The sequence below is a fragment of the Myxine glutinosa genome, chromosome 1 (genome assembly GCF_964187855.1).
Source record: "Myxine glutinosa chromosome 1, kmMyxGlut1.1, whole genome shotgun sequence".
Taxonomy (NCBI): domain Eukaryota; kingdom Metazoa; phylum Chordata; class Myxini; order Myxiniformes; family Myxinidae; genus Myxine; species Myxine glutinosa.
This window is the reverse complement of record NC_136261.1, coordinates 375,038,360-375,061,250: the sequence shown is the minus strand read 5'-3', so window position 1 is coordinate 375,061,250 and position 22,891 is coordinate 375,038,360. Positions and strand designations below refer to the sequence as shown.

Below are 22,891 nucleotides of genomic sequence, written 5' to 3'. Positions count from 1 at the left end.
TGTGGTGTGTGTGTGTGTGTGTGTGCGTGCACGCAAATGCTCGTGTGTGGCCATTCTGGGTAAAGTATTGCCTCCACAAAAGACTTGAACTGCTTCTTGGCTCGGTTCACAAACCAGCGGCTCAGATTCCTGGCTGTGGGCAAAGCAGAAACAGAAAAGGTGGTTGGTTGTATAAGGCCGAAAACTTTATTGAAAGGCCGACAAAGCCCTTCTTAGCAGTACGACAAATGAGCGTGCCGACAATCGCCGAGAGACTGATTTCCAAAGCTCATGTTCCGTACGACGGTACCCTGGAGTGATCCTGATTGATTGTCTGAGAGGAAGCTCTTCGTCTTATTGCTGTTGGTGAGTTACCGGCTCGGGTGAACTCTCCTGCAATTGGCAGCGTGACGTCATGTCACGAGCACTCCCACTGATTTGGAGGACATAGACAATGAGAGAGGGTGAGAGAGGGTGAGAGAGAGAGGGTGAGAGGGTGAGAGGGTGAGAGGGTGAGAGGGCGAGAGGGCGAGAGGGCGAGAGAGAGAGAGAGAGAGAGAGAGAGAGAGAGAGAGAGAGAGAGAGAGAGAGAGAGAGAGAGAGACTGACTGTTTCTTCCTTTTATTACAAGAGTACAAAAAATCAGTTATGTTCAGTCATAAAGAAACAAAACGCAATAAAAATGGTCTCAAGGAAAAGTTATTATCAAATCATCATCATCAAGTGTGCATATGACATCATTAAAAACCCACTTTTCTTTAAAACATGTTAAATTCTTGTTCATTTTAAAAAACCGGTACTCTAGCTTTAGTCTTGCATTTACAAGAGCCTTAAAGGTGAGCAGTACATCACATGACGAGTCAGAAGCGTTTCCCATTTTTTTCTTCCTGGATTTATAAATTGCAAACTTGGCCTGGCCAATTAAAAAATTCATTAAAACCACATTTCTAAGGGAAGACGGTCCTAAAACACCATAAATCAAAACATTGTGATTGAAGAGGGAACCAAGCTTCACAAAGCGTTCCTGAAGGAATGTAAAAAGAGGTTGCAATCGTTCACACTCAAGGTATATATGCGGTAGGGTTTCAATGGATGCACAGAAAGGGCATAGATTAGAGTTAGCAGTAGAAAACCGGTTCAGTAAAACATTATAAGGTAAAATCCAGTGTACAAGTTTCCATTGAATATCTCCAACATACTTTGGAGTAGGCAAGAGATAAAAACTTCGCCAATTGGGGCAATTGGGGGGTATTGGGGGTAAAACATCCCGCCATCGAAGCCTCGGGTGCTCAGAAAATGTTTTTGTGTATAAAATTTTAACGTACGCGTTGTACAAAGTTTTCTTTGGAAAGGCGGGAAGGGATAATGCAGTATCATCAGGGCTGTTCAGGTCAGGAGACAGATTAAGTGGCGGGCTGAAGACTAGGAGTTTGGGGAAGTCACCCGCTGTTACCTCGGGGGAAGGGCCAAGTTCCTCGCAGGTATTACGATACGTTGTGGATATCCCTCGAAGGAACCGACAGATGATCCTGACAGATTTTATTCCGGTTTTTTTGTGCCACAGCGGCAGCACTCAGCCGGCAGCTCCCAGACTCTGTCATGAGGTCTTTCACTCGCAGCAGCTTGGCATCAACAAAACGTTGAACGAGTCCCCTATTATTCAAGCTGTTTTCCAGGAAGGGGTTGTAGCATAGGGGCTCATTCAACAACATTTCCATGTTGTATGTTGTCATTTCATGGGAAAAGGACAGGGCTTGCCAGGCGTTCATCACCCCTTGGTAAAAGGTGGGCAGCAAGGATGAATCGATTTGATGAGGGTTCATCAAGAAAAGTTCTCGGTCGTAACCCAGCTTGCATGTAAGTTGCAATATGCAGTTAGCCAGAGGCCTCCAGAGTAGGGCTTCATCTCCATATACAAGTTGGCGCACGATATGAAGCCGGAAGACCATAATCCGGCTGCGGATATCAATAAGACCTTGGCCACCTTCAGTGAGTGGTAAGTATTCCACGGGGGGTTGGAGCCAGTGTTTCCCGCTCCAGAAAAAGTCGACAATGCTCTTTTGCAGTGTAATAAGAAGGCTCCCGGGCGGTTGTAGGCATATCATCTTATGCCATAGCATAGAGGCGACAAGATTGTTAATGACGAGAGTTCTTCCGCGGTACGAAAGTTGAGAAAGAAGTCCTTTCCAGCGGGCCAGTTTTGCCATTACCTTGTCCGGTAATCCCACCCAGTTCTGCTGCTCAAAGGTGTTGTCTCCTAGGAAAATACCGAGGTATTTAATGCCACTTTTCTGCCAGTTCACTCCTCCTGGTAGGACAATTGGCGGGCAATCTCCAGGTCCTATCCAAAGGGCTTCACTCTTCTTCCAGTTTACCTGGCCTGAACAAGCCTGACAATATGTCTTTAGTGCCTGAGCCACCGCAGTGACGTCAGCACTATTTTTTATATAAATACAGAAATCATCTGCATAAGCAGAGACTTTTAGCGGTGTGGTAAGAATTGATCCAGTGAAGCCAGAAATGTGCGTACGTAATTGGAGCAGAAGAGGTTCGATGGCAAGAGAGTATAAGAGTCCAGATAGCGGGCAACCTTGCTGTACTCCCCGTTGTACAGCAATGGGGCTACACAATACTTGATTAATTTTAAGAACACTGGATATATTACAATACAAAAGTTTAACGTACGAGATAAAAATAGGTCCAAACCCAAAATTCTCTAAAACTCTAAAAAGGTACATGTGGTCAATACAGTCAAAGGCTTTTCCTTTGTCAATGAAAAACAGACCAACATTCATATTAAAATTGTTACAAAACCGAATGGTATCACGGATAAGAAAGATATTATTAAAAATAGTACATCCAGGAATAATAAGGATTGATGTTCTCCTATTAGTACATTCATAAAAGGTTTCATTCGATTAGACAAGGCTTTGGCTAAGATTTTATAATCCGTACATAAAACAGAAATAGGACGCCAGTTCTCTATAAGTTGAGTGTCCGCTTTCTTAGGAATTAAGGTGGTGACTGCTCTCCGGCAACTCCACGGCAGTTGTCCATCCTCTAAACATTCATTCAATACCCGCAGTAGGTGAGGTCCAATGGCGTCCCAAAAAAACTGGAAAAATTCGCTAGTCAGCCCATCCAGTCCAGGGGCTTTATCAGGTTCCAAGGCCTTCAAAGCAGCGGTGAGCTCAGTTAACCTAAGAGGATCCTCCAACTGCTGCTTCTGATCCTCCGCCAATGTTGGAAGGTTAGAAACAAGTTCCGATATTGCATCCTGGTTAGTGTCATGCCGCATAAACCGTTGTTTAAAATGTTTCCGGGCACATTCCCTGATTCTGCCATCTTCATAAAGGAGTTCCCCATCATGGAGCAAGCGTGTAATCATTGACGAAGAGGCCCCCCTTTTAAGGCTGAAGAAGAATTTGGTTGGAGCATCAAGGTCGTGTATGTACCTCATCTTCAGGCGCAATAAGGCATTTTGTGCTCGCCTTTCGGATATGGAATTCAGTAAGGCCGTTTTTCCATGCATTTGTTGCCCCATTTCCCGGTAGCTCACACTTGCAGTTCCCTGAAGCTGTTCCTGTAATTCCATGATTTCATCTTCAAGTAAGGTTGTGGTTTTTCTTTCCTCTTGAACACCATACGCACGATATTGTTGGCAGAACAGTCTGATGTGCGTTTTGGCATTATCCCACCATTGTCTGAGGTTTGAGAAATTCCCTTGGGAGGCAACTAGAATATTCCAAATTTCCGGAAAAATGTCCTTAAAGGTACTATCATCAAGTAAGTTGTTATTAAATTTCCAAAAAGCACTCTTGTGTTTCGGGCAGGGGGCAGAAATTTTGAGAAATGTTGCGCTGTGGTCCGAGAATCCTGATGGGCAAATTTTGGATGACAGAACGAGGCGTTCAAGTGGAGGATTAATATAAAACTTGTCCAAGCGAGCAAGTACAATATTACCCTGAATGCATCGACACCATGTGTATTGCCTGATTGATGGGTGCTGTACCCGCCATATATCTGTCAAATTCATTTGTTTTAAAAATTTGGTGGGAGGGATTGTGGAGGCAGGATGGGGCTCTGCACTGTTCCTGTCTAGATGGGGTTGGAGGGTGCAATTAAAATCTCCACCAATACAAACATGATTGTCTTGGTTTTTTAGGGCGTTTTGGCTGTCGAGGGACGTTAGGTGTGTCCCAAGGTCATTAAAAAAACCCTCGCCGAGCTACAGGCGTACTTGGGGCATAGATATTAAAAATAGTATAAAATTTTCCACAGTCATGGAATTCTAGGGATGCTAGGGATCCCTTGTGTATTTCGTCAAATTTAAGCGATGAAGGCGAAAAGGAGGGGCTAAGAATTATTGCGACACCGCCTTTGCGGGAGTCACCGTTACTAAAAAAGGACAGGCCGGGGAAGAGCCTACACCATTATGTGACACAGCAGTCGTTGGCATGGGTCTCTTGTAAGAGGGCAATGTCGACTTTCTTCTGTAATAAAAAATCCCTTACTTGAACTTTACGGACAGAGCTACATCCTCCGTTAATATTCAGGCTACAAATGGAAAAACTCATTACAGCTACAAGGAGGAGTGACCACCACTCAATTTTTTGATAGCAGTTCATTCTTAGCTTTTTGCAACCACTTCTTTAAACGGTGACGTTGGGAGGAATTGAAATAAAAAACGTGGGGCCGTTTTACCATCAATCTAGCGGAAAGTATAAAATCAGGTAGCTCCGGAAAAAAGGTTTCTATAACAACATTCCTTTTTCGGAATGTGTCCTTAAGAAACCTTTTTATCTCGGAGGGAGGGATTGGAGGGGTTTCTTCTTCCTTAAGGCTACCACATTCACTAACAGAGTCATCTATATCAGATGGCTCAGATGGTGTGTCACACTGGTTTTCATCATTTATCTCCTCACCGTCATCACATCCCTCCACGTTATCGGATGGGGCATAGTCCATAAAGGGAGGGGACGGGGAGGGAGAGAAATGAGCCATCTTCGGGGGAGGGGGGGGGGGTACTAATTTTTGCGGTTCAATCATATCAGTTTCTAGGTCAGTAGACAAGAGCGAGGATTCATCCACATCTATGTCCTCCAATACCGAGAAACGATTTTCTGTGACGAGGGACAAATCTAGGGCAGAGAGGAGGGGCTGTCGGTTTTCAGTTGTAGGTTTTTTAAAGAGATGACCGTTTTCATCTGTTGTTTGCAGATGTCTTTTTCCTTTTGGGCAGACTAATTGAAACTCATCCTGGTTAGTGGGAAGAGATTGCAAGGGTTTGGGGGGAGGGGGGCGGGGGGCGTGATCATCGGGAGGGGATTCCCATCGGCTACCACGGCGAGAGAGGTAGGATCAGTTATAGCAGGCAACAAGCTGTGATTGGACGATGTCGCCTGGGGGGTGAGGTCTATCGTTAACAGGAGATGGCTGCAATTAGATCCTTCAGTAGAGGGAGGGGCCCCTGTTTCAAGGGGAGGGGAAGGGGGTACGGCGGGGGGGTTTGGGTCGGTGGTAGGAGGGCTTGGGTCGGTGGTAGACAGATTGGGATCAGTGGTGGTAAGGCTTGGGTCGATGGTGGGAAGGTTTGGGTTGGTGGTGGGAGGGCTTGGTTCGGCGGCGGGAAGGCTTGGTTCGGTGTTGGGAGGGTTTGGTTCGGTGGTGGGAAGGCTTGGGTCGGTGGTGGAAGGGATTGGATCGGTGGTGGAAAGGTGGGGGTGTTGCTTATTCCCGGTTCGGAGGGGAGGTTGTACTTGTGGAGAATTCTCTTTTCGGGGGCAGTCATGCTTAACATGCCCAAATTGTCCGCAGCCAAAACATTTTAGAACGTTGGTGGACACGTACACTGTATATTCGTTCTGTTGATGTTTAAATTTTATTATAAGGTTTAAATCCTTCTGGGAATTTTTTAAAATCATAAACACTTGCCGCCGGAATGAAACCACGTGCCTTAAATCGTTGTTTCGTGACCCGAAGGGAATCATGGAGATACGAGACACGATGGTACCGTATCGGGACAACTCTTTAATTAGTACATCGTCGGATACAAATGGGGGGCAATTGGATATCATGACTTTTATCGCTGGGCTATCTAGTGGGGAAATCATTACAAATAAATCTGGATCGATTGTCAAACCCTGTTCGACAATTTGTGGGACACAATCCACGTCGGACAAAAAAATAACGATCCGCTTGTTCATCCGCGAAGCGGCAACAACCTTGTCGATCCCGACAACACGACCGGTTGTGAGGACAACGTCCTCGACACTCACCTCACGTTCCGGAGGTACACAAAAGAACCCGTGCTTACGGGTCAGGCTCTGAAAGGCCGTAAATCGAGATAGTGCAGCTGCCATGCTGGAACAGCTGCACTTACAACCCCTCCCCAACTCGGGGAGGGTGAATATATAATATAATCTTCCCTACCCGAACTCCGGGAATGGGAAGTAATCAGACCTCTCCGATTTCCCTAACTTCGGAAAAGGGAGGCAACAAAACAAACTGAAGGAAAGATAAACGAAAGGAAAAAAGGAAATAGAGGTTTAAGATGAAGGAGCAAACACCGATCGGGCGACGCCCAAAAACGGCGAACCCTTACCAGCAATCACCCTGTGCTCTCCGGCTCTCTCTCCCGTCTCAACGTATATGGGAATCACCAGGAAGACTCCACGAACAGGCACAAGGACACGGAGGGGGGAAACGGGGGGGGGGGGGGGGGGAATGGAGCAACAACACAGAGCACTCACAGGCCTCCACAAGCAGACGCCATGACAGTACAACCAGCATACAAACGGCCAGCAGGTGGCGACAGAGAGAGAGACTTTTTTATGTGCTTTTATTATAAAAGTATGAAAACACACATGGAAGAACACCGCAAAATTTTTACAAGAAAAAGAAAGTTGTACAAGCAAAAAGAATGTATATACATGTATATGTGGACATTGAGCGTAAGTATAATTTACAAAAACAAACTCAACACCTCATCTGTAAAACAATCGTCGTTCACACTGCCGAAACCTATCCGGGCCGACACTATTCCTTTGAAGCAAAACAGCACATTTTCATCTCTGCCACTCAATTTGATCTTTCTAGTTTTATATATTGCGAGTTTAGCAATTCCGCACCGAAAATTCAAGAAAGGGACCGCTGTCTTGTTCTTGGTGCTCCTTTCAATGCCATACACAAAAATTGCAACAGAAAAAACAAACTGAAATTTATAAAAGAGCTGTTGGAGGAAACAAAAAAGGGGTACCAATCTCTTACATTTCACAAAAGCATGGGTCACATTTTCAGCCTCTTCACAAAAAGGACAAACATTCAGTACAGAAGGATCAAACTTATTAAGTAAGTATTTGGTGACCAGGGCCTGATGAACTAGTCTCCAATTTAAGTCTCCGGTTCGACCTAAGGTTGGAGACCTATACATCTCTTTCCACACTGGAGATAGGAACGAATTAGCCGGAATGATCTCATCCCACCGATTTTTTAAAGGTTTTGTGAAACCCGGTATAAGCACCTCTTGGCATATCCCATAAATAACTTTTTTTCCCATCACATGGAGCACACCGCAACCATCTGACTTTGAGAAGACACCCTGTTGTTTTTTTGAGGTGACTTGGAGCTCGGCGAAATAGAGACGAGAGTCCACCACTTCATCTGCCCCAGTCCACCCGATATTTAATTCCCTGAAAGTTTTCATCACAACTCTCAAAACTTTGTCCACCATTCTAGATGACCGAACCCCCACTTTTGATGTGAGAGAACCGGTGGATAACCATCCATTTAGGGAAGGCTTTATCAGGTCTCGCACTCTGTTTATTCCATTACAGGTGAAGCAATGCATAAATGACCTGGAGGTTGAAATTTCAGGGAATAAAGGATTCAGAACCAATGGCTCATGCATATATTTTTTTGCATTGTAGGACACCTCTAATCGTTGTATTCCAAGGACTTGCCAGGCATTCAGAAGGCTCTGATGAAACTCGGGGAGCAGAGTCGTGTTGACATGCTGCAGGTCCATGAGGAAGAGCTCTCGGTCATACTTCAACCCATCTGCTTCCTGCAGCCAAGCGTTTGTGAGAGGCCGCCACGGGACACACTCACCATACAATAAACGCTTTATCGTCCACATGCGGAAAGCCATTATCCGACTCGGAACATGTATCAAGCTTTGGCCACCTGCATTTCGGGGTCTGCACACCGTGTCTGGTCCAAGCCAATGGTGGCCTCCCCAGAAAAACTGAGTTAGAACCCTCTGAATGCCTGTGACCAAGTATCTCGGAGGTTGGAGGGGGATAACTTTATGCCAAATAAAAGGAACCACCAAGTTATTTATTATTGTCACCCTTGCCTTAAGCGATAGAAGGTGGTGCAACCGTTTCCATCTAGCCAGTTTCTGCTTAATTCTTTCCAAGAAACCCTCCCAATTTTTTTGTTCATATGCTTGGACTCCGAGAAATAACCCTAAATATTTAAACCCCTCTTTGTTCCACTGCATTCCTCCTGGTAACACAGGCAGAGCTGAGGAAGGTGGACTGTGGCCCACCCATAAGGCAACACTTTTGTTCCAATTTACCTTTGCCGTGGAGGCGAGCTCAAACTGGGACAGACATCGAAAGACCTCACCCACATCATTTTGGCTGGAAACAGCAACACAAATGTCATCCGCATAAGCTGAAGTAACCATTTTGTGGTTTTTTGTTAAGGAGACTCCTTCCACTGAGTTTCGGAGCAAAGCTAGTAAAGGTTCGACCGAGAGACTGTATAGCATTCCTGAAAGCGGGCAGCCCTGACGGATGCCTCGCTGAAAGGGAAAAGGGCAACATAAGCTGTTGTTTACCTTCAGCAGACAGGATGCATTTTCATACAACAACTTAACATAGGAAACAAAATTTTGTCCAAAACCAGCTCTCTGTAGTACAGCAAACAAAAAAGAATGGTCAACACTGTCAAAAGCTTTTTCTTGATCTAAAAGAACCAAACCAAAACCATGAGATGTAGTACGACCGAGACTGATCAAGTCTCTCACCAAAAAAATGTTATCGTAAATAGAACGCTCAGGAACACAATAAGACTGATCAATATCAATCAAAAGGGGGATGACTTCCTTTAGACGTATCGCGAGCGCCTTCGACAATATTTTATAGTCCGTATTTAGGAGTGACACAGGCCGCCAATTTGTGGCGTCTTGCAAGTTCCCTTTTTTTGGAAGGAGACACAAAACTGACCTCCGGCAACTTAGTGGCAATTCACCTTGTTCAAGGCTATCATGAAAGATGTCAAGTAGAGTAGGGCCTAGAATGTCCCAAAAGGCCTTGTAAAATTCAACTGGGAGGCCGTCAAGTCCAGGGGCTTTCCCATCTTGAATTCCTTTAAGAGCAACAGTAAGTTCTCCGAGAGAGATGCCAGGCTCCAGTTGTTGTCGCTGGTCTTCAGACAAAGATGGGAGCAGTTCAAACATCTCGTTTCTGTTTTCCTGGTTCACAGTTCTCAAGGCAAACAGCTTTGAATAAAAGTTTCGTAATTCATCTTTGATGTCACTTTGAGAAGACAGAAGCGCACCGGCAGCAGAGCGCAAAGCGTGAATTTGTCGAGGGGTCTTGGCTGTCTTTTCCAGGTTGAAAAAGTCTTTGTTTGGTTTGTCAAGTTGGATATTGTCCATTCGCAGTCGGACGAAAGCACCAGATGCACGCTCTCTCACCATTTCAGCCAGTAGTGTTCTTTTCTCTGACAACTGCTGGACATTTTCGTTGGACATTCCAGATTTCTGCTCACAATAAAGTATATCGTTTTTTAAGGCAGTTATCACACCGAGTGTGTTACAGGTATTATAACGACAGTATTGCTGGCAAAAACACTTAATTTGGGATTTTGTGCAATCCCACCATTGCCTTAAATTTAGGTAGGAAAACTTTTGCATTTCACATTCCTTCCATACCATTCTGAATGCTTCTTTGAAATGCTCACTTTGTAAAAGTTTGACATTGAAAGTCCAATATGCACTTCTACACACGTGATGAGGTAGGCCACATACAACAACAACCATGTGATGATCAGAAAAACCAGATGGCCTTATATATGAATTCTTGACAAGATTTACCTTATCATGGTTAACATAAATTCTATCCAAAGGAGCCATTGTCAAAAGATTTCTTGCGGCACAAACCCACGTGTACTGCCGGATGTTAGGGTTCTGTACCCGCCACACATCCACAAGTTGAAATTTTTTAATGAGCTGTGCCAAAGGCCTTGCACTCGGTGGATGAGGCTCAGGAGTGTTTCTATCAAGTTGTGGGTTGAGGGTACAGTTGTAGTCTCCCCCCAAGCAAACCAACATGGACAGGTCAATAGTGCTTAAAAAACCTGCTAACTTGTGAAGAAAAGCACTTCTTGCAGAGTTCGCACTAGGGCAGTATACATTAGTCGTGCAAATCTTTTGGTTACCGCTGACAAACTCCACAGATAGTAAATGGCCCTTGCAAATTTCTCTACATCTGATCTCCAACGGCTGGAGTCTAGGATGTAAGACTACTGCAACACCAGCCTTGGCATCAACAAAAGCACTGGAGAAAAAGTGACAACCTTTAAAGATATTACGCCACTCAACCTCAGAAGACTGATTTGCATGCGTCTCTTGTAACATCAGCACATCAATTTTTTCATTCTGAAACATTTGAAACACCTGGAGGCGACGCACACAACTGCGACCACCGTTGATGTTTAAGGATGCTACTTTTATCTCCACTCTGTTAACTATTCATAAAGTTCCTTGCCCGCTCGAGTTGCACATTTTCTTAGCCTCTGGAATTGAGGTTCTGACATGTTAACCTGATAAGGTTCACGAATCATGTTCTTTGCAGTCAAAATAAAATCATGCAGATTCGGAAAGTAGTCTTTGATTTTTACATGTCTTTCCTGAACGTTTCTTCAAGGAACTTGATAACATTTTCTTGAGAAACCATGGTGATGGTATTGTCATCACACGCCTCACTCTCTTGAGCACTTGAAGCACTAAAGAGTGGAGTAGAAGAGGTTTCATCAGAATCAAGTGCTTCATCTTGATCTGCATCTTTTCCTCCTATTTGCTGAACACTTAGTTTTGGAAACAGCAATTCTACAGGGTCAAGGACCTCCGCACTCTTTGCAGACCCTTCCAAATTTACCATATCCTCTGTGGCTATAAGTATGTCCCCCACCTCATCATCCCTTTCATTTTTATCTGTCAGGGAAGGGTTAACGTTATCCTCACAGTCGCAAGGACTTTCCCCTTTATCTATTTTTTCCTCACTAGCAGATCCAGCTGCTAACTCGTCTGAGCGAGTTTGGTTATCAGGACAAGGACTTACCACATCCTTACAGGATCGACTATTTTCCGGGTCATACTCAATCTCAGCAAGTGGTGCCAGCGAATCTTCCTCATGTACACACACTTCCTGTACCATCTCCATTACCGCCAAGGAGTTTCCGGTGTAGGCCTCACCCTGGAGGTCCTGCGAACCTGACACGATCTGAATCTTATTTTGTTTTTCTTCGGAATCACAGGATTCATCACTTGAACGCTTCTGACCTTTTTTCCTGGTGTCCACTACGGATACTTCCATGGTATCGTCCGCACTGTCGTGTACCGTGGACGAAATGAGAGAGGGTTCAACCACTTTTATTCCCACCTTAAGTGGAGGGGCAGGGTTAGTCACCTCACGTTCTAAGTCTATCACTCCCTCCCCCACCCCCCCGGTCGGGGGGGACGGGTCTGGCGCTTCACTCACCGCAGTCGGTGCGGTGGGTGGATTAACCACTCGATCCGCCTCCTCCCCTTCATGGTGCGGTGAAGAGGAGTCGCTCCTCACCAATCCTCCGCGTTCCTGCGGTTTAACCGCATTGGGACAGGCACTCCTCACATGCCCGTAAGCCCCACACTCGAAACACGTCATAGCCTCCGAGGAGGCATACATTTTGTATTCAAAGCCGTTGATTTTCACACTCAACACGACATTGAGCGTTTTTACATTTGCAGGCAGTATCATGTACACCACTCTCTTAAAGGACATGACATGTTTGAATCGATCGCAAACATTTCGCATCGGCACCATCGAAATCCTCGATACGACCTTACCGAACTTGTTTAATTGTTCACGTAACTCCTCATTTCTAATAAATGGCGGGATATTACTGATGTTAATCTTTACCGTCGGGGCTTGTAAAGCGAACACAGAGAGGAACGTGTTCGGTTCAATGAACAAGCCTTGTTCGACTACACTCGCTACCATGTGCTCCTCGGACAAAAAAACGACAAATTTCTTATTCATACGAGAGGCAGCGCGAATACTGTGTGCACCAACGATGTTTCCAATGGCGGAAAGCACATCGTTAATTTCCACCTCGTTGGGAGGAACACAAGCTAGCCCGTGTTTACGAGTTAGCGATTCGTACGTATCAATGCGGAAACGTTCGCCCGCCATTCTAACTCGACCAAAGAAAAGTTCGTAGCCAAGAACCGAGAGAACCCAATGTTTGTCGAACACCAACAAACAGATCAAATTCCCCCCCCCCCCCCCCTTGTCCGGACCGGACAAGAGGGTATCAAACCTAAATAATCGAGCTAAAGTAAATAAAAAACGTGCGTTCTAAGCACAAAAATGGCTTACAAAGCGCCGTCAAAGCCAGTAGGCCGCACCCAACAAGGGCCCGCTCTCAATCCTCTCTCTCTCTAAGACAAGGGTGCAGAACGGATGAAAACACAATGCCGAAGCACACAGGCTGGAGAAGGAGAGGGAGGGGGGGCAGGGGAGGGGAAAAACGCAATGGGCTCACCAAAGCACAGAGCAGTTGTTCACAGCCGCCATGACGCCACACCCAACGCACCGACAGCCGATAGGTGGCGACAGAGAGAGAGAGAGAGACTTTGACTTTTTAGTCCTTTTATTACAAAAATATAAAAGTAACAATATACACGTTTTGCAATAAAATCAATAATGCCAACAAAAAGAAGAAAAGAAAAAGAAGAAGAAGCACCCAATGATCATCAAATAAAAAACAATCAGTATCTCACAACAGTATTCTAAATTCATTTTCTTTAACCTCACAAAACCCACCAACACACCAAGTATCAACAAAGTTATGAATATTTCCAGCCTCGTTGGACAGGATAAATTCCAGTTTCAATCTTGCTGAGATTAATGCATTCAAACACAACATGATATTGCAGTGCTCTATCGGTTTGCCAGATAGTTTGTCTTTTCTTGTTAAATAAACAGCAAGTTTCGCAGTTGCTGTTAGGAAACTAAACAGTTTAGATGCAGGATTCTGTTTAGGGGCAAAACCAAAGACGAAACTTCTCAAAGAAAAAGTAACATGCATTTCATGTGCAATGTAATTCAACCAATGAAACAAAGGAAATAATCGGATACAGTCTATGAATGCGTGAAACAAGTCCTCATTGACTGTACAGAAGGGACAACAAACAGATACAGGAGAAAAATGTCTAATAAACGTGTTGGAGGGAACAATCCAGTGGGCCAAACGCCACTGGAGATCACCTGTTCTTTTGGATGTGGGCTCACTATACATGGCTTCCCAGATAGGTTCGGAGGGGGGTCCTCCGGGTAACAATCCTTTCCATCGGGTAACTCCATTTAACGAAGGGTTCCCATTTAACAGCTTGAGGCACATCTTGTAGATGCCCTTGCTGTCCATTGTCTGGAAAAGCTTTGACCCATCGCTAACAGGGGGCAAATCGTTTTGAATGGGTTCAACAATTAATTTAGGCACTGTCGGCTCATTTAGATCTTCTTCTGTACCTCGAGTCCAAGTTAGGCCAAGTTGCCATCCCAACTGAATCACTTTCCTCAAAATTTTTGCAATCATCCTATGGGACCAAATCCCTGTCAGGTCGGCGATTTCACTTACGGATTTCCAACCATACCCTGAGTCATGTCGGAGATGCCGCACCTTCACAATACCAGCTGCTATAAAGTGTTGGCAAAAATCTCGACTCTTTGGAATGTCGGGAAAGAGAGGGTTATAGAACAAAGGCTCGTGTGCCAGCATTTTCGTTACATATGTGTCCGCCTGACGACTCACAGAAAGGCTCTGCCAGGCATTTAAGAGGCTTTGGTAAAAAGCAGGGAGAACCGATATGTCGACATGCTGGAGGTTCATTTGAAAGAGTTCAAACCCGTACCCGAGCCTACCCGCTCGCTGCAGTACAAGGCGTGCAGGGAGCCGGCCTGGCAGATGTTCCATGTAGAGGAGACGTTGAATGGACCGCAGCCGGAAGGCCATTAGGCGGGCTTTGATGTCGACGAGGTTGTGGCCACCCTCAGCCGAGGGGCGACATATCACATCGGGTCGTAGCCAGTGGTAGCCTCCCCAGAAGAAGTCCACCAGTTTGCCCTGGAGTGCTTTGAGTAGGGCCTCCGGCGGTTGCAGGCAGATGAACCTATGCCACAACATTGTGGCAACTAAGTTGTTGATCACTAGCACACGGCCCTTGAAGGACAAATGAGGTAAAACCCTTTTCCATCGGTTCAATCTTTCTCCCACTTGCTCAATTACCCCGTCCCAATTTCTTTGAGCATACTGTGGGGAACCAAGGAATATGCCCAAGTACTTAATTCCCTCACTTCCCCACAGCAACCCTGCGGGGAGGGATGGGGGCGGCTGTGGTACAGGCTGAAGAAGGTTGCGATAAAGGGAGGGTATCCATAACGTCTTGCTCTTGTTCCAATTGATTTTTAAAGAGGAGGCAGCGTGAAACTTTGACAGGCACTCAACAACGATATCAATATCATCTTTATCTTTTACAAAGATGCAAACATCATCCGCATAAGCACATAGGGTTAGCGGTGCACTCATGGGAGAGAGTGCTATTCCAGAAATCTTCTTTCTCAGTAGATTGAGAAGAGGCTCTAAAGAAAGAGCAAACAATAAGCCAGAGACTGGGCACCCTTGCCGGACCCCTCTCCGAACCTTGATGGGGGGAGCCAGCACATTATTAATCTTAATTAAACTAAATACATCCGTGTATAGCAAGGAAATGTAGGAACGAAAGTTTGCTCCGAGGCCGCATGCCTGTAACACATGATGCATAAACTTATGGTCGATACTGTCAAATGCCTTTTCAAGATCAAGCGACATCATTCCAAAGTCTTCTTTAACACGGTTACCATCAATGAGATCTCTGATTAAAGAAATATTATCATGGATGGATCTTCCAGGAACACAGTAACTCTGTTCTGGCAGTACTAGATCACCAATAACCTTTTTTAGTCGATTAGCTAGTACTTTTGAAAAAAGCTTGTAGTCCGTGCACAGCAGGGAGATCGGTCGCCAGTTCACCAAAAGTCGGGGATCCTCAGTTTTCGGGAGCAAGCACACTACGGCTCTTCTTAGACTCAGCGGCATTATACCAGTCTGTATAGAAGTGTCCAAAACATTCAGCAACTCAGGGCCTAAAAGGTCCCAAAATGTCAGAAAGAATTCGGGAGGTAGACCGTCAATACCCGGAGCTTTCCCTGAATCCATGGCAGCAAGAGCACAGGTTAGCTCAAGGAGGGTGATTGGTAGGTCAAGCTCCAACCGTTGAGCCTCAGTTAGGGAGGGGAGGTGAGAGGTTAAATCCATCATTGTATCATTACAAACAGTCTGCTCCTCAAAAAGTTTTGTAAAGAATTCAATAATGTTTATTCTAACATCATCCTCGTTGACAACAACGTTGCCTCTTGAGTCCAAAACAGAAGAGATTAGCCGTGATGGCTTGCTTAAGGATTCTAAGTGAAAGAAAGACTTGTTTGGGGTGTCTGATAACTTTACATTCTGTATTCTAAGTCTAATTAATGTTCCGGCTGCTTTCTCTTGAACTAACTCCCTTAAAAGAGCTTTCTTTACAAGCAATAACCGGTAATTGGCGTCATTGTTTTCATGAGCCAATTTATTCTCCAAATGTAGAATATCCAATTCCAACCGGGCCATTGTAATGTGCTTGTCGTTTGTGCTGTGTGATTGGAAACATTGACAAAAAACCCGAATTTGAGATTTCATGTTATCCCACCATATGCTGGATGAAGAAAAGGAAGATTTCTTTGCTACTAGACTTGCCCAGAAAACACGAAAGGCTTCCTTAAACATACCATCTTCTAGAAGTCTAACATTAAACTTCCAATAAGCGCTCCTACTTGCGGGTTGAGGAAAGGAAAGGTTTAGGGTTACCATATGATGGTCTGAAAACACGGAAGGAAAAATATTTGAAGAAACCGCAGTATTTTTAAAGGGTACGTTGATGTACCATCTGTCAAGTCTTGCCAAGGATACTCGACTATTGGCGCATCGACACCAGGTGTACTGGGATGTGCTTGGGTGGTGCAACCGCCAAACATCAACGAGGCCCATTGTGCTAAAAAAATTGGATAAGTGTACATGGGACTCAGGATGGGGTTCGGCAGAGTTTCTGTCAACCGATGGGTCGAAGGTGCAATTGAAATCACCTCCGACACACACACAATGATCAAGATCAACTGATCTTAAGTGATTTATCATTGAGGTGAAGAAGGACTTACGCTCTACGCTATCACTTGGCGCATACACATTAAAAATGGTGTAATGGAAGTTATGGCTTACTAGTTTGAGAGAGCTAAGCCGACCATTTATTACCTCCTGAAAATGGCATGACTCACACACGAGGCCTGGCTTCAGCAAGAAGCCGATTCCAGCAGATGAAGCTGATAAATTGCTGAAATAGCATTGGCTCTTAAAAAGTTGATGCCAGTTATGTTCCACATTTGGTGTGATGTGAGTTTCTTGAAGTAAGATCACATCCACCTTTTTCCGTTGAAATATGTTTTTTACTTGAACCTGGCGGAGGTGTCTAGCACCACCACCGTTAATATTTAAGGTTGCAAGTTTTATAGTTTTCATCCTGTATTGATGAAATCAGCCTGTGGCTGGGAACACTCTACACCTGCACGTGTGATGAATTTTCTTAACCTGTGGTATTGTGACTTATTCAGGTCAAATTGTTCAGGCGTTTTAATTATGGATTTTGCAGTGTGGATGAATGCAGCCAAATCGTCAAAATGGTCTTTAATGACTATGTTACGCTGTCTGTACGTTTCGGCTAGAAACGACACGATGTGTTGGGGGGGTATCTGTGACTGAGATGCTGATGACTGTGACAGCTCAGTCACTTCCACCTCGTCCTCAGACTCTGACAGGTCTGATAATGTCCCACCTGGATCTTGGGCCTTACTTGCAGCTCTCACGAGCTCCTCTGGAGGCATCTCCTGAGATTTCGTTGGGTACTCTGGTACACACTCACGAGCAGACTGGTGCTTACTTTCTTTATGTGTGCTTTGGCAAATGGCTGCAGATCTCTGCGTAGCCGGGGTTACGATTTCTGTTTGTGAGACAGAGCAATTTATTTGGTCACCAGTCCGCTCAGCTACTGGAGGGGGGACCGGTGGGGCTTCGCGTTCAGGCTCAAGAATGGCCGCATTGTTCGGATCAATGTCGGCTTTATTCTCAGAGCTTGGGAAATCAGTAACATCTTCTTTACCACTTTGGCGTTCGATATTTTCGTTTGCTGTAAACGTTTTGCCCTCTTTTGCAGAGACAGTGTCTCTGCCCAAGACAGCCTTCTTTATCGCACCATCGGGGCTATTTGTTAGTGGTGCTTTCCGTTTTTTGGTCAGTATGACAAGTTCTTCATTCATGGGTTCGTCAGCAGTACTAGCATCACCAAGTGCCATCTCACTGGGTTTGGGTAGCACCGGGTCGTCGGGAAGCACGGTCGGGGCGTCGGGAAGCACAGTCGTGGCGTCGGGAAGCACAGTCGGGGCTTCGGGCAGCACGGTTGGGGCTTCGGGTAGCACGGTTGGGGCTTCAGGTAGCGTAGTCGGGACCTCGGGAAGCACAGTTGGGACATCAGGAAGCACAGTCGGGGCGTCGGGAAGCACGGTCGGGGCTTCAGGTAGCACGGTTTGAGAGCCAGGAAGCACGGTTTGAGCGTCGGGGAGCACGGTTTGAGCGTCGGGGAGCACGGTTTGAGCGTCGGGGAGCACGGTCGAGGCGTGAGGAAGCACGGTCGAGGCGTGAGGAAGCACGGTCGAGGCGTGAGGAAGCACGGTCGAGGCATGAGGAAGCACGGTCGGGGCGTTTTCTTTTTTACAGCCCACATTGGTGTGTCCCAATTTGCCGCACTTCGTACAAGATGCTTTGGGACAAAACCTTTTAACGTGTCCGAAGGCTCCACAAAGGAAGCACGTTAAGGTGCCTGACGAAGTGTACATTTGATATTGACGATCATTTACCGAAATTTTAAACGAGATGTTTAGTCCTGTATCGTCGCCGCGATCAGGAAGCACCATGAATACTTGTCTCCGGAAACTCATAACATGTTTCATTCGTTCATCCCGACATCCCAGGGGAATCATCGAGATTCGGGAAACAACAGTTCCATACCGGGTCAGAACAGCCATTAACTTATCATCTGTGATAAACGGAGCGACATTTGAAATAATAACTTTAATCGCCGGTGTGTCCATCGGGGAAACCATGACGAACTGCCCACCTTTCAATGACAGACCGGTACTAACAACATCATGCACGAACTTCTCGTCCGACACGAAAACAACAAACTTTTGGTTCATCCGCGACGCGGCGCGGACATTTTCATCGCCGATAACATTCCCTACAGCTAGGATAATGTCCTCGGTAGGAACACCTTCGGGAGGGACACACACGAAAGCATGCTTCCTTGTTAGGGTTTCAAACCCTTCCTGCCGTGCACGAACACTCGCCATAACGGCGATGTCTCACCTTTCCACCTTGACCAGGCGGAAAGGACACAAAATAAATAAAGTCGAAATGAAATAATGAATAATAAAGTTCACACGACGCGAGTAAGGTAAACAGCACCGACGGAGCAGGTAAACTGAACCGAACGGGTCTGCTCTCACCTTTGGGCTCTTCTCTCACTCTCTCTGTCTCAAGGGAGGGAAAGGGGCACAGGTGGTAAAGAAGGACACGACAAAGGCGCGATAGGAAAGGAAGGAATGGGGGGGGGGGCAACACAACACAAGCACGGAGCTACAGCACACGAACACCAGTGCACGCCATCTTGCCACGCCCAACACACAAACGGCCAGCAGGGGGCGCGAGAGAGAGAGAGAGAGAGAGAGAGAGAGAGAGAGAAAAAGAGAGAGAGAGGGTGAGAGAGGATGAGAGAGGATGAGAGAGGATGAGAGAGAAAGAGAGAGAGAGAGGGTGAGAGAGGATGAGAGAGGATGAGAGAGGATGAGAGAGGATGAGAGAGAGAGAGAGAGAGAGAGAGAGAGAGAGAGAGAGAGAGAGAGAGAGAGAAGAGAGAGAGAGAGAGAGAGAGAGAGAGAGAGAGAGAGAGAGAGAGAGAGAGAGAGAGAAAGTTGCCAAACCAACCAGAAAGCTACTTGTTTGCAAAGGAAGATAGTGATGTTTACTCGCGTATCCATGAACTTTTCATTTTCCGCGTCACATTTTTTGGAAGAAATCGCTCTGGCATCTCGGTTGTCGTCTTGGAAGTGCGCGTTTTCCTTAAACGACTAACAGCTTTGACATTTTGCAGTTCTTGGCCCATGTATACAAAACAGGCGTGACTGATACTCAATCCTTGCGCCTGCTGATGTGGTTGTCTCTGCGAGCTCGGCCCCGCCGTGCCAAACAGAGGACTCTCTGTGCCGTGATCGGTGGAAGTGGTTATGGGAGGGCCGAAGAAGAGAGCGCAATAGAAGGAAACTGTCGACTCAACCGTTCTTCTTTTTCCTTTTTTGTCATCAACCTCAAATTTCATCCGGCTGCGGAAAAGATCCCCAGCTCTGCCTGAGAGTGCTTCGTATGGGACTGTGCAAAGTTTTGCACCACTTCAATTTATGGATTGGTGAAGTTGGGAGAAGACTTCCAAAGGGTTTTTTTTTAATTTAACTTGTGATTTTTAAATGCCTGGGAAACAGCAAGCGACTTTAGCGTTGATTAACCTGTCACAAAATGAAATTTATTGTAGCACTTCTAACTTGAGCTTGTGGTGTGACTTCTGGTCATGGAAGTGCGACAACAGAACGGAACCACCTTTGGAGGCCATTTTTCCCCGCAGAGCAGGAGTTGGTCCTTTTTTGGGCACCTTGGTCCCCTTTTTGAAGCAATGTTTTACGGCCAGATGCCCTTCCTGTCACCAACCCTGTTAGTCGCCTTTTGTGACACACAGGGAATTACCAGTGAACTGGTACTCAATTTGCATGACATCGGAGGGATGACAGGCTGAGTCAACCCCCCTGATGTTAATTCAGCGATCGACCTGGATTCAAACCCAGGATCCTAGGATCCCAACCCGGCATCCTAACCGCAAAGCCAACACCAGGCTAGCTACAACAGAATGGAATGGAACAAAATGGAAAGGACGAACCACCGACAGCAGAGCAGAGGTGCGAGTGAGACTGAGATCAAGGGGAAAGGGGGAAGGACACATGGAGGTGGGCACGAGCTGAATGAAACACAACAAAAGGGAGGTGGAAGCGAGGATGAAACAAACATGAGTTAGTGGAGAACAGCTATCTTGAAGGCCTGGAGGGAAAAATAGACCTGAACAGACTGGGGAGGTTGGTTCTATGGGCAAGAGAAAAGAGGAACAAATGAGTGGAGCTGAGCGGAGAGCTGGGATTTTGGGAGTTGAACAAGAGGAGGCTAACTGGCACACCGTGTTGCGGTAAATCTCGGATGAAACGTCGGAAGTAATTGTTGTCATCCGAATGAGTATCGGACTTGCTGAAAGGAGCGATCCCACTCTTGCAGATCTGTGGCCCGTGACACGATTGTCTTTTTGTAATTAAATATTCACAATAGTTGTATTTGTGATTGTTTTTTTATGAGGCAGCCAACAAGCTTGGAATGCGGATCTCTTTCATTATGAATTGCCGCGACCTCCCATGTGAGTCGTCGGTGGATTTATTTCCATTATTTATGATTTGCGTATGCTACGATGATATCTCGGAGGTGTCGCAGTCACCTTTGCCTCGCCTCGCTGTTGATCCACTGCCATGATTTTCATCACAAAGCATGCCAACAAGCCAGCTGCTCCATCTCCCATGTGGAAAAATGATAATGAAAAAAGCCATGGTGTGTTCCACAAAGAGTTGGCCTTTGGTTACCTATATTCACAATGATCTCACCGAGTTCAATCGGAAGTCTGCTGACCTGCACTGTTAGGACCCTTATATTATCCGTAGCCATCTTGGCAGTACCAGGAAGCTCCTGGAAAAGGCGAACCTTTACCAGGAAGCTCCTGGTACTGCCAGGATCGCTCCATACATGGGTCTTCATTTGGTGATTGGATGGAATTTCCAAACGTTACATCGGGTTGGTCTGCTCAGCGTTACCCACCTCAGGAACACAGCTCAGAATGTTATGATCCCAGTGTCGGACTCCGTACACTGCGTTGATTTGTCCGTTGTCCTGTTGCAGCCTTGTTTTATACATGGAAAAGGTGTACAACCTCTACGAACCTTCTTAGATGTATGACATGAAAGTTAACGCATGCTTGCTACCTCTGCCACCGAAAGTTGACAGAGGTTATCTTTCACCCCTGTTTGTTTGTCTGTCTGTCTGTTTGTTTTTTGAGAGACGGATCTCTCAAAATGTTATGGACGGATTCAGCCGAAACTTGGTGCACAATTTGGGTGTGTGACAAGCACAAATTGACTTGATTTTTGTGATGATCCGGCTTCAGATACTAGAATTTAAAACATTTTAAAAAACGGATTCTTCTTCATTGAGAGATGCGGCCAACAACAATATATAGTATGATATTTCAAAAAGTTGTGGATGGATTCGGACGAAACTTGGTGGACAATTTGGGTGTGTGACAAGGACAAATTGACTTGATTTTAGAAAAGATCTGAAACAGATCTGAGAATTTCCCAGAAAAATTAAAGTGATTCTTCAACATTGAGAGATGGGGCCAACAACAATATATAGTATGATATTTCAAAAGGTTGTGGATGGATTCGGACGAAACTTGGTGGACAATTTGGGTGTGTGACAAGCACAAATTGACTTGATTTTTGTGATGATCCGGATTCAGATACTAGAATTTAAAACATTTTTAAAAAGTGATTCTTCAACATTGAGAGATGCGGCCAACAACAATACATAGTATGATATTTCAAAAAGTTGTGGATGGATTCGGACGAAACTTGGTGGACAATTTGGTGTGTGACATGGACAAATTGACTTGATTTTAGTGAAGATCCGAACCGGATCCGAGAATTTTCCAAAAAATTTAAAGTGATTCTTCAACATTGAGAGATGGGACCAACAACAATATATAGTTTGATATTTCAAAAAGTTGTGGATGGATTCGGACGAAACTTGGTGGATGAGTTTGGTAGGTGACAAGAAGAAGCTGGTTAGATGTTGGTGTGTGACAAGGCCGAATGATCCGGATGCAGATCCGGCCTATCAGTCGGATATAAAACATCAACTGTTCAGCCTGGCGTAGGTGTGCGCTCTGCCGAGTTCTGTTCTAGTGTAGTATGTGAACTGGCTTTAATTAATGTTTTGTCCAGAATGAGTTCTGCAAACCCACACATCTCATCACTTGTGATCTTTTGAAAATGCACATAAAAGCATTACTATGTCCAGCCTTGGTTATAGGCATGCAGACAACATGCAGACCGATCCTCATATGGCGTAGCGGATATTTCACAGAGTGCAATTCACGGCTCCTTATGTGAAAATGACCCAATATTTTACCACACTAAAGGATTTCTGTTATTAGCCGAAAAGGTCTGGAAAAAAAAAAGGAATACCCTCGGTCACTCAGCTTCAGGAATGAACTAAACCACGTGTCTGGGTAAGGGTACAGAATGTCCGGGAACGTGGGAAG

General features: G+C 45.5%; 1 protein-coding gene and 1 long non-coding RNA gene across 3 annotated transcripts in view; one reads left to right on the top strand and one right to left on the bottom strand.

Moving 5' to 3' along the window:
- LOC137415589 (uncharacterized) overlaps positions 1–19,539 on the bottom strand; it is a 55,213-nt gene extending 35,674 nt beyond the window's left edge. Inside the window, exon 1 of the long non-coding RNA XR_010982101.2 lies at positions 19,414–19,539. This is a non-coding gene — a long non-coding RNA (uncharacterized LOC137415589). The remainder of the gene's footprint in view (positions 1–19,413) is intronic.
- LOC137415573 (semaphorin-3F) overlaps positions 1–22,891 on the top strand; it is a 199,538-nt gene that overhangs the window by 73,016 nt on the left and 103,631 nt on the right. The window lies entirely within an intron of this gene.